At 39.2% G+C, this 11,091-nt stretch overlaps 1 long non-coding RNA gene across 1 annotated transcript; it reads left to right on the forward strand.

The window, feature by feature from the left end:
• The first annotated feature begins 6,140 nt into the window (after positions 1 to 6,140).
• On the forward strand, positions 6,141 to 6,616 carry LOC116971285. Its single transcript, XR_004411464.1, has 3 exons — positions 6,141 to 6,189; positions 6,274 to 6,453; positions 6,564 to 6,616. It is a non-coding gene; the product is annotated as an uncharacterized LOC116971285 (long non-coding RNA).
• Positions 6,617 to 11,091: the final 4,475 nt, after the last annotated feature.

Below are 11,091 nucleotides of genomic sequence, written 5' to 3' on the forward strand. Positions count from 1 at the left end.
GAGATTTTATTCCTTGTGTCTCTAGTATTGTATCCAAATATTCCTGGATGGTTTCTAACACTTTCTGCTAGGGGTTCGATTGCAAGAGCAAATAATAGTGGGGATAGTGGGCATCCTTGTCTACAGCCTCTAGAGAGATTAAATTTAGTTGATAACATTTTGTTTGTTAATATTCTAGCTGTTGGATTAGAATATAACAATTTAACCCATGTACAGTACTTCTCTCCTAGTTGAAATTTTTCCATCACCGAAAATAAATATGGCCATTCTACCTGGTCAAATGCTTTTTCAGCATCTAACGAGATAATTGCTAGCTCTGCGTTAGGGATTCTATTGGAGTATATAATATTGAATAATCTTCTCAGATTATAAAATGAATACCGTTTGGGGATAAACCCTGTTTGGTCGGGATGTATTAATTTGCTGATCACTAAGCTCAATCTATTAGATAGAATCTTAGTTAATATCTTCTGATCAGTATTTAAGAGGGCTATAGCTCTGTATGAACCTGGGTCTTCAAGATCCTTGTCCGTTTTGGGTATAAGTATGATTGTAGATTCATTTAGAGTTTCTGGGAGTTTCTGTTGAGTATAAGCGTATTTGTACATTGTCTGTAGGCGTGGGGAAAGCAAATCATAATTATTTTTATAAAATTCCGAATTTAGACCATCGGGTCCTGCAGACTTTCCGTTTTTTAAGGATTTTATTGATTCTTCAATGTCTTTTATCGTAATTTCAGCCCCTAGCAATTCTCTCTCTTTCTGATCTAGACCCACAAACTTACAATTCTGTAAAAATGTTTCCATTCCCGTTGATTGTTCTGTTATTTTAGATGAATACAATTTTTGGTAGTATTGTAGAAATCTATCAATAATATCTTTAGGCAGTGTTAATGTTTCTCCCTTGTCTGTTTTAATTTTGTATATTATTTTTTCCCCCATCCAATTTGCGAAGTTGACGCGCTAATAGTTTTTGTGGTTTGTCACCAAATTCAAAATTTAATTGTTTTGTATGTTGATAAAGTTTTATAACTTGGTCTGAATAAATCTTGTTTAATTTATATTTCAATACTGCAATTTTATTGTGTTTTATCGTGGATGGTGCTGCTGCATTTTCTGTGTCTAATTGCTTTATTTCCATTTCCAGTTTCTGTTGTTTGGCCCTATTCTCTTTATTAAAAAATGATTAGGAAGAAATTAATGCTCCTCGTACAAATGCTTTAAATGTTTCCCAAAGAAGGGAAGCAGAGATTTCAGGGCTATCGTTAGCCTCAAAAAACATTTAAATCTGTTTTACTAGGTATTCATTACATGACTTATCTTTTAAGATTTGGGGATTAAATCTCCATTGTGACTGTGTCTCTGCCATTCCGTTTACTTTGATCATAAATGTTAATGGAGCGTGGTCTGAGATTATGATGTTATGATATTGTGAGTTATAGGTAAATGGGATAAGTTTTGAATCTACTAAAAAATAGTCTATCCTTGAGTAAGTTTTATGTACTGGTGAGTAAAATGAATATTCTCGGCCCGATGGATTTTCAATTCTCCAAACGTCCTTAATATTAGTAGTATTAACGTATGAATTTAAAAATTCACTTGATCGAGATTTTAGTTTTCTTTGAGTTGATGATCTATCCAAACAAGCATCCAAAGTGCAATTTAAATCTCCACCGATTATTACGTTTTGTTGTGTACCTTCCGGGATATTGTTAAGAATTCTCTTAAAAAACAGAGGGCTATCAAAATTTGGTCCATACACATTGAGGAGAGTCACCTTTTTTAAGTATAACTCCCCTATTATTACAATATATCTGCCTTCAATGTCTTCTATCGTTGATATATGTTTATAGGGTATACCTTTACGAATTAATATTGCAACACCTCTTGATTTATGTGAGAATGAAGAGTGGTACGCTTTAGCAATCCATTTTGCTTTCAATCTGTGTTGTGCTTCCTTTTTAAGATGTGTCTCCTGGAGAAATATTATATCTGTTTTCAATGATTTTAAATGAGCTAACACTTTGCCTCTCTTGATAGGTTCATTAATTCCCTTAACATTCCAACTACTGAATTTAATTCCCTCACCCCCAATTTTTATATTCATGTCTTGCATCTTGTGATTAAGTGGTAGAGCAGATGATTCAGCACACTCAACCCTACCTTATACTTGAACATCAGGTAGATGAATTTTAGGTCACGTCTGTTTTCCATCCGAACATATCTCCTTAAATAAAATATGCAATTCCATTCCAAATACAAAATATAATATGGTATAAGATAAAAAAGGTGATAGCAAATAGGGTTAGTAAAGTGTGGAAAGTAAAAAAGAAAAGCAACTACAACTACAATTAGTGCAGTTAGTGATAGCCACCCTAATGTGGCTAAGCATCTATGGACTTCCGTAGCTTTTGGTTTATAAAAATACTAGCTCCGTACTTTCCTTGAAAGGAAAGTTTCCAATTCGATGCATACAATTTGTGGGGGGGAAAAAAATATTGATTATATTCCATTAATGGTATAATTAGTAGTCTCACATTGAAATGTTAGTTTTGTATAATATAAACATTTATCAAAGAATAATCAAAAACGAAAACATCAGAGAGAGAGCCACCAAACATTTCGCATTATAAAATACCTGAATCACACTTTACTTATATTTCATACTTTTAGTTAATTCTTAAATAATCTAAATAATCTTATTATCATTAGTTAGTGTTAGTTAATATTCTTGATTATTAATAGTTGTTAGGTTAGTACTAGAATGTTAGTATTATATATCCGTTGCAGGAAATATACCCGATTCTTATTGCGAATTTTAGGCAACTCTTAAATATAATAGTTTAAAGTTTAGAGTTCCATATCTTTTCTGCGAGATAGCAGTATCCAGGTAGGTGTTAAGTGTTGAATATTTTTCAATCTTCGATCTTTTCCTCGATGTTCTTGGCAAATTCAAATGCTTCCGTGTGCTTGATGAAGAAGTATTCCTTCTTCTCGTAACTGACTCTTAGTGTTGCGGGGTATAACAGTCCATATCTCAGATTCTTTATGTTCTTCAGTATTCTTCTTGTGTCTGTGAACAACGCTCTTTTCTTAGCAACTTCCACAGGGTAATCTCTGAATACGCTAATCTTGTCTCCTTCATATACCAGATTTCTGCTTTTGCCAATTTTCCTCATCATGTCATCCAATACATGGTCATATTGGACCTTTACTATCATTATTCTTGGTCGGTCGCCCACCTTTGGGGGACGTCTCGGCACTCTGTGCGCTCGGGCAAGTAATGGCGCCTGGTCCAGGTTCAAAATTGTTTTCAGTACTTCTGCAGCAAATTCACGGGGGTCACGAGTCCCCTCTCTGCCTTCCTGGATGCCCACGATTCTTAAGTTCTGACGCCTCTGTCGTCCCTCGAAGTCTGTACATTTTTCAGTTATTTGATGCAATAACTTTGATAGGCGTTGGTTCTCAGTGATGAGTTGTTTTGTAATTGCGGTGCTTGTCTCAGCAAGTTCCTCAAGTTCTTTTACAATCTTGTGGTGTTGGTTTAATGTCAGGAGAATAGGTTCAAGTTTAGAATCAAATCTGGATTCCATCTTATTCAGTTTTTCATTTACTTCTTCAACATTTTGAGTCATATTTCTTTCCATATCTAATTTCCAGTCTTCAAGGACTTTGTGTACAATCTCTGTAACATCTTCTTTAATGTGTTCTTTAATTTCTTTTTTAAAGATGTCAGCTCCTCTTTAACCTCTTGAAAGTTCTGTCTAAGATTTTTAAGTTCCTCCTTAAGGAACGTTTTTAATTCTTCCATCTCAGTCTTTTTCTTCTTCTTTGAGATGTCTTCTCGGGATGCTGTTAAACCTGAGGCCGAGGCTTCAGTTGGGCCTACCTCTTTAGTCTTGCTGTTTTTTGTCTTGCGGGGGGGAGTATGTTGAGTCGACATACAGCCGGTGTCGCGCGCCTGATGACGTCACGGGCCTACTGCAAAACAATCGGTGCCGTTTTCTGCAGGTAGGATCTGTCTTTTCCCCCCGTTTTTTCGTTTTTTTCACAGAGCTAGTTGGCACGAGTCTCTCCTACTCCATAGCGCCACCGGAAGTGTTTCTTTTCTATAAGACTCTGTGACTATGTTCACACATTAGTGATTGGTTCTCTCATCTAAATTATGAATAAAGATTTTTAAATATCAGAGATCCAATTACTGATCCTTACAGCATTCTCTTACTGCAGCCGTGCTATGTTGCCTGATTATCCCTGTTTTCCTTGTTATTCCCTTAAACACGAACCCCCATCTATACTCGTGTAATTTCTCACCATGGAATGAATATTTTCTTGATACTTGGTATTTCCTTAACTCCACACAAGTTATACACTAAAATCCAGTTTTCTTTTCATAAAGCACAATAACTCTACTGTGTTATCTTATGGTTGTCTTAATTGTCTTTGACTGTGTTCATTATAATATTCTAGCCATTTCCAAATTAAAGACAGACCAATACACTATTTGTTTCATCTTTTCTCTCTTTGTCTCAAACAGTGCCATTACACTTGCTATGTTATGCCCAAAGATGATCATGTATAATCTAGTGAATTCTGAAAGTCATAAACCAATGCATTCTCTTCCACTGCAGCCATCTCTTTTAAAACATATACGTCAAAGCTTTCAGCTCCAGGGAATATATCAACTTTTAATCCCCTTGATTTCTCCAGGACATTTTCTCGACTAATATTAATGACATTAAATTCTTCACTTTCATTAGAGCCCTTGTTCATCACAATTCCCAGTATGTTTTGCGTGTGACAGAAGACAGAAAAAATAAATTGTTTTAACATCTCTGCCATTTCCTTGTCTCCTCGTGGTCAATTTCTTGGTCATCCTTTGCTCATCAATACAAGCCTCTGATCCTTATGCTTACTACACTTTTTTTGAGAATATTGCAAGCCTTATATTTTACTTTTAATTTTTATTTCAAACACTTTTGACTTTGGAGACTTGAACGCAAATCCTCAAAGGAATGAACATTCATTATTAATTTTGAATTATCCTTTTGAATATTTGCCTTTTATCTGTGCCAATGTATAGTTTAATTTAAATTCTAAGTTTCCCTCCGCTAATATGTTCATCACCCTGGTTTCAGACATAAGGGTTTCAAGACACTTCCTATGAGCATCTTTTACCATAAAATCACTAATTAGTTTTAAAATAGCTGAGCCTAGAAAGAGGACTAAAAGGGCTTTCTCACGGTGCGACCTGAAGCAAGACTTAACAAGAGTTTAACATCGTGGGAACCTTCTGCGATAGCAGTACGGCATTCGTGGACCACCGAGGACCTCCGTGGTGCTAACGGCAGGTAGTCGTGTAACTTTGTAAGGTCGGGAGAAAATTCAAAAATGTTTGAATTTCTCCAAGAGTGACTTGAGCAGCGTTGCAACATTGTATGAACGCAGATGCCAGTGCGATATCCGTGCGATATCCACAATGACTCTTGCTGGTACCGTGGGAACTCCTGTGAACGGTAAACCCGGAAGCTTGACAGAAGGGACATAAGGTGAGTAAAAAAGGTGGTCTCAATATCGCCAATGGACCATGTGTCCATCGAGGACGTCCCACCTAATTGTAATTGTTTGAGAATCTTTTTCACAGTAAAAAGACTTGCAGAGATGCCTCTCAGAAAAGCGCAAAGAAAGGGGTCAAAGAAAGTCAGAAAGTTTTTAGCCATGCAGGTAAATGAGGAGGAAACTCAGCAAGAGAGACAGGTGGAGAGGCAAGAGGAGATGCCAGAGATACCACTGCCAGTGGGCTCCTTGGAGCAGGGAGAGGGTGATCAAGGTGGATTTGAGATTGCCTCCCCAGTAGCTGTTGCTTCCCCAATATCCTCAGCAGACGATAACATAAAGGTAAGATGGCAGAAGGTAAGGCCATATAACTTCAACAGGGAACAAGAGGGGGAACTGGTGGAGTGGTACCAATGCAATGAGATTCTCTATGACAAATCCATGTGTAAATGACTTCATGTAATTCCTACAGGAAAAACACATCATTGAACAGGTGTTGGATGATCCTCTGGAAGGGACTTCCACACCGAGCCCATCCACCAGCCAACAGCACCGCAGTATGCACAGTGCAAGCATCGACCTCACCACACCCAGAGGTGCTGAAGAAGGGACAGATGTAGACAGCATTAGTAGTGTGAGTATATAAACTTGATGCTTATTGGACAATGCACCCACCCAGCATTTAGCTGATTTTTATATTTGCGCTCTGAATTTTCAGCTCCATAAAACTATTCGAGACTGCGAAAGATTGTTGCAGGAAGGACGCGTGACACCAATGGGCTTCACGCACAGGACATTCGACTTCTGTCGCTCAATGATGGAAGATGAAATAAGTGATGGTGAATGGGATTTTTCATGGAATATGATAAATGGTGCGATCACTTATAGAAATAACAAGGTATAGATCTATTCTTAAAATTATTCCCTTCATTCAGCGTCTTTGTTAAAACTCTTTATTTCTCACATCAGAAAGCAACATAGTTTTAATGTGTGGTGTTGTCTGTGCAGTTAATGGAAGCACGTGCACCTGAGGCGCAGCGTCCACTGGTTCCTCAGCCTCGCCCGCCTTACTTCTATGACCAGGTATTAACAAAGATATGTGCGCTTCCCTAACTTGATTCATAATCTGTGGGGGGTTTTTTCCATTGACTAATACATAACTCTGTGATTCTAAAGTACACAGACAGGCCCTATGGATTGCCGCGTGCAATGGGGGGACATCCACCATTCCGTGCTGAACAGGTAAACTATTGTGTTTAGTGCAATATAAATTAAAAAATAAACATTAGCATCCGCATATGGACAACAATTCATGAGTTGTGTTAATGAGATTCAAGAGAAGAACTCTGATCTTCAAAGGGAACTTTAATGAAAGGTCCCGCAATTGTAAGGTCCGTGAGAAAATTTTCACATGTACTTCTTAATTTCCTTCTAGAGACACTCACCATCACCTCTGATGTTTGCAGAGCAGCAGCCTGCTCGAAATCCACCTTTGCCTGTTGTTTACGGAGAGGTCCGTGCACAAAGTCCTTTTCAAGAAAGTGCAGAAGGTTGCGCTGACGTCGACTACCCCAGTTAACCCTCGGAAGCTGAGAATATTTTTTGTGGTGTTTCAAATAACAGTTTGAGTTTCCGTTAATTTAATTTGTTGGCCACTCACCATTTGGTGTGACATCTATAGTCCTTTGTAAATGTCTGTATGTTAATTTATGTGTCCTTTACTCTTGTGCATTTTTTTTTTCTGTTGGTGGCTCCACATTTTATTATATCCTGAAGTGTGATAAATCTTTTACCTCAGCATTTTGATTGTCATTGCTTGTTTACCTCACTACTAAATAAATTTATTACTATCAGCTTGATGTCTGCAAATCGTCATTAATACATCACTACAAGATGAATGTCTCTAATGTTATAATCCCTCTCATGCTGAAACACAAAATACCTTAATGGAGGTGATATAATCACATTTTCACTCATTTACATTTTTGAGTGTGCAGGACCCTGAAATGTTCAGCTATTTAAACGTGTTCTTCACCTCTTGGTAGAAAATGAAATAAGACAATCAGCACGGTAAATCTGATACAGTCTTTATTCCTATTTGACAATATAAGAAGACGAATTCTGTCACATATTGAGAGGAGATGCATCACACAAAACATTTGTCTGTAAAAGGGCCTCGCAAACACGAAATACAACAAATGAGGCACGCGAGATTATTTAAAACACATTATATCCATCAACCTCCGCTACAAGCGTGAACTCAGGCATTTAAAGGGACAATGCAATGTTCTAAACGGCAGGTTTTGCGGACGAACATCTTATAGGAAGCACTTTTCAGAGGACAACACTAGGAAGTCAGCTTATAACATGCAGTAGTGTTCCTGTGGTCGGCTACCCATCAATATAGCTGTCCTGCCACGGCACACTCCCCAATTGTAAATTGTAGTAAGCGCAGAGATGGTCTCTTTGCTCTTTCACACTGGATGTGCCCGAGTTACCTTTCAAATGCTGCAGTGAGACCATTTTCAACTTGTTCACACCACTTCTCCAAGCACCTAGTATTACTTCCCCTGTGTCACTGTCCACTATGTCACCGTCCTGGATGGATGTTGCTGATCCAGCAGCTGCACCTCTCATTCGGATCAGGTTGTGCAGAACACATGCTGCATATACTATACTCTCCACATTCTTGGGCCTCTGCTCCATTGTCTTGAGCAAGCATCTAAATCTGTTTGCCAAGATGCCAAAATAATTTTCTGCTACCCTCCTGGCCCTTGACAGCTTGTAATTGAAGATCCTCTGATCCCTAGTTAGATTCCTCTGTGGATATGGCTTCATAATCCAGGGCCGTAGTGCAAAGGCTTCATCAGCAACCATCGCATATGGGATGTCCGGGCTGTCTTCTCCTGACAGAGGTTCTGGATCAGGCATGCCTGCTGTTCCACCTTCCATTTTCTTTCCAAGCCAGGTTTCTTTCCAAATCCGGCCATCACCAACACTTCCAGGTGTGCCCACATCCACATACAGGAAGTCGTAGTTATAATCAACCACCGCCATGAGTACAATTGAGTGGAATTTCTTGTAATTGAAATAATTTGAGCCACATGTGGTTTACGAATTGCCACATGCTTGCCATCCAAAGCCCCACATGTGTGAGCAAAGTTGCACCTGTTTTCAAACCCCAGTGCAACTCTTTTCCACGCATCTGGTGTACTGGGGCATTCCATCACTTCAGCTGAATAAAATTGGATGATCGCCTCACAGGTTTCTCGGACAATACCGCAGATGCTGTTAGTGGTGACAAGAAAGTTGTAAGATAGACTTTTATAAGAATCGCCTGAGGCCAAGTAGCGGAGGGTGATTGCTATGCGCAACCCTGGATCCAGTGCCTTTCTCATTACAGTGTCAGTCTTCTTCAGCAGAGGTCCCAAATTATTCTTTAACTCATTAAAGAGCTCGGGTGAAATTCTGACAAAGTTTTTGAATGCACTTTTATCCTCTTCGCACAGCACATTAAGCAGTTGCTCATATTGTCCAAATTGAGGTCTCCGTTGAAACATGGGCTTAACCCAGTGAGACTTCCTCTTAATTCTCTTTTTAATTAATTTCACCCTTCTGCCTTCACGCAAGCGTTTTCGATGCACATGTTGCGCTAATGCATACATACATAATGCATCAATGAAAATAACAACCAGCCTGTACTCGAACCAACTTTGTATAGGCATGTCTGCAAATGAGCCAATTCTACGAGCGGAGGATATTTATATAGTGTGTGAAAAAAAGTGACATCATTTGTGCCACATGATTAACTAAACTACAGTCCACGATGTTCATTCACGATTAACGGGAAAGATCGGGAGACGGACAAGTCACTCGCACAAATGACAGAATTGCCGAATACCGTGGGAACTCTTTATCTACCCCCCGTTATATCGTGCGGAACTCATGCTGGACCACGACCACTTCACTCTTGTGACATCTTGCGTCAGGTCGCACCGTGAGAACCGGCCATAACAAAGCATGTTTCTCAGGCAAATCGTTCCAAAAAGGAGTTTTATCCAGCTAATATTCACTTCTGGATGCAATTGTTCAGTTCAAAAAACGAACTTGATTACTTTTGTCATAATTCACAATAGCACAGTTAATACCTGCTTGGTATAAATTGTTCAACAAATTATGTCACAGGTCATGTAGTCCATGTTTCCTCCACTGATTACAGAAATTGAACCTTTTATGTGCGACCTATTGACCTTCCTTCTTCTCTCCCGGAGAAACTAGAGGCACATCATGCAAGGATCATCAATGAGAAGAAAATTAAAAAGTTAACACTTTGACCAGTTTCCTGTGCTCAGCATTTCCCAGCATCACACTTCAATTGGTCAGCATTATGTAAGAAAGTTCATTGATGCATTCTACACACTATAGCTGCAGGATTGTTACAATGCTGACTGCTTTAAAGACACCATTGCTCAGCCAGTAGAGCTGTTGCCTCACAATTCCAGTAACCCAGTTTGAGTCATGATTTACACTGCAGATCTGTGTGGAGTCTACACATTATCTCTGTGACTACAAGAGAATACTCCAGATGCTCTGTTTTTTCCCCCACATCCCAAAGACATGAGTGCTAGTAGGTTAATTGACCATTGTGAATTGCACCCAGTGTGTAGGTGAGTGTGGGTAATTGATGGGAACATGTGGGATTAAACTGGGATTAGTTGGCTGCCAGGTGCAGACATGGAGAGCCAACGAGTCTCTTTACATATTCTGTGAATTTCAATCTCTATAGCATTTGTTTAGATTAACTATTGTTTGTTTATTGTGATCACTGGCTGTTTGGTCAGCCAGCACATCACATTGGTTTGTGATCACTCATACCATGGGAGTAAATCAGACCAAGCAATTCCATGGTGGGTACCATGACACAAAGGATCATCTCACCTTTAAAACTGCCCCACGTTCTACCTCACATCCACAGCAGCCTTTTCTGACACACTAATATGTAACCATCATGGGGGGAGTTCTTTAATCACTTTCTCAATGCCTAGCAGTCTGTACAGCAGTGACAGAGCAGCTGCAAGCTCTGGATGAATCTTTTGACGTGAATCACGTTCATCCTGCTTTAGTGAATGAATTGCATGTTAAATGCCAAAGTGTTAATTTTAAGGATTGGACAAGCTAGATGCAGGAAAAATGTTCCCAATGTTGGGCAAGTCCAGAACCAGGGGCCACAGTCTTAGAATAAAGAGGAGGTCATTTAAGACTGAGAAAAAACTTTTTCACCCAGAGAGTTGTGAATTTATGGAATTCCCTGCCACAGAGGGCAGTGGAGGCCAAGTCACTGGATGGATTTAAGAGAGAGTTAGATAGAGCTCTAGGGGCTAGTGGAGTCAAGGGATATGGGGAGAAGGCAGGCGTGGGTTATTGATAGGGAACGATCAGCCATGATCACAATGAATGGCGGTGCTGGCTCGAAGAGCCGAATGGCCTCCCCCTGCACCTATTTTCTATGTTTCTATCTATGTTTCTATGATTTTAA

The sequence above is a fragment of the Amblyraja radiata genome, chromosome 1 (genome assembly GCF_010909765.2).
Source record: "Amblyraja radiata isolate CabotCenter1 chromosome 1, sAmbRad1.1.pri, whole genome shotgun sequence".
Classification (NCBI taxonomy): domain Eukaryota; kingdom Metazoa; phylum Chordata; class Chondrichthyes; order Rajiformes; family Rajidae; genus Amblyraja; species Amblyraja radiata.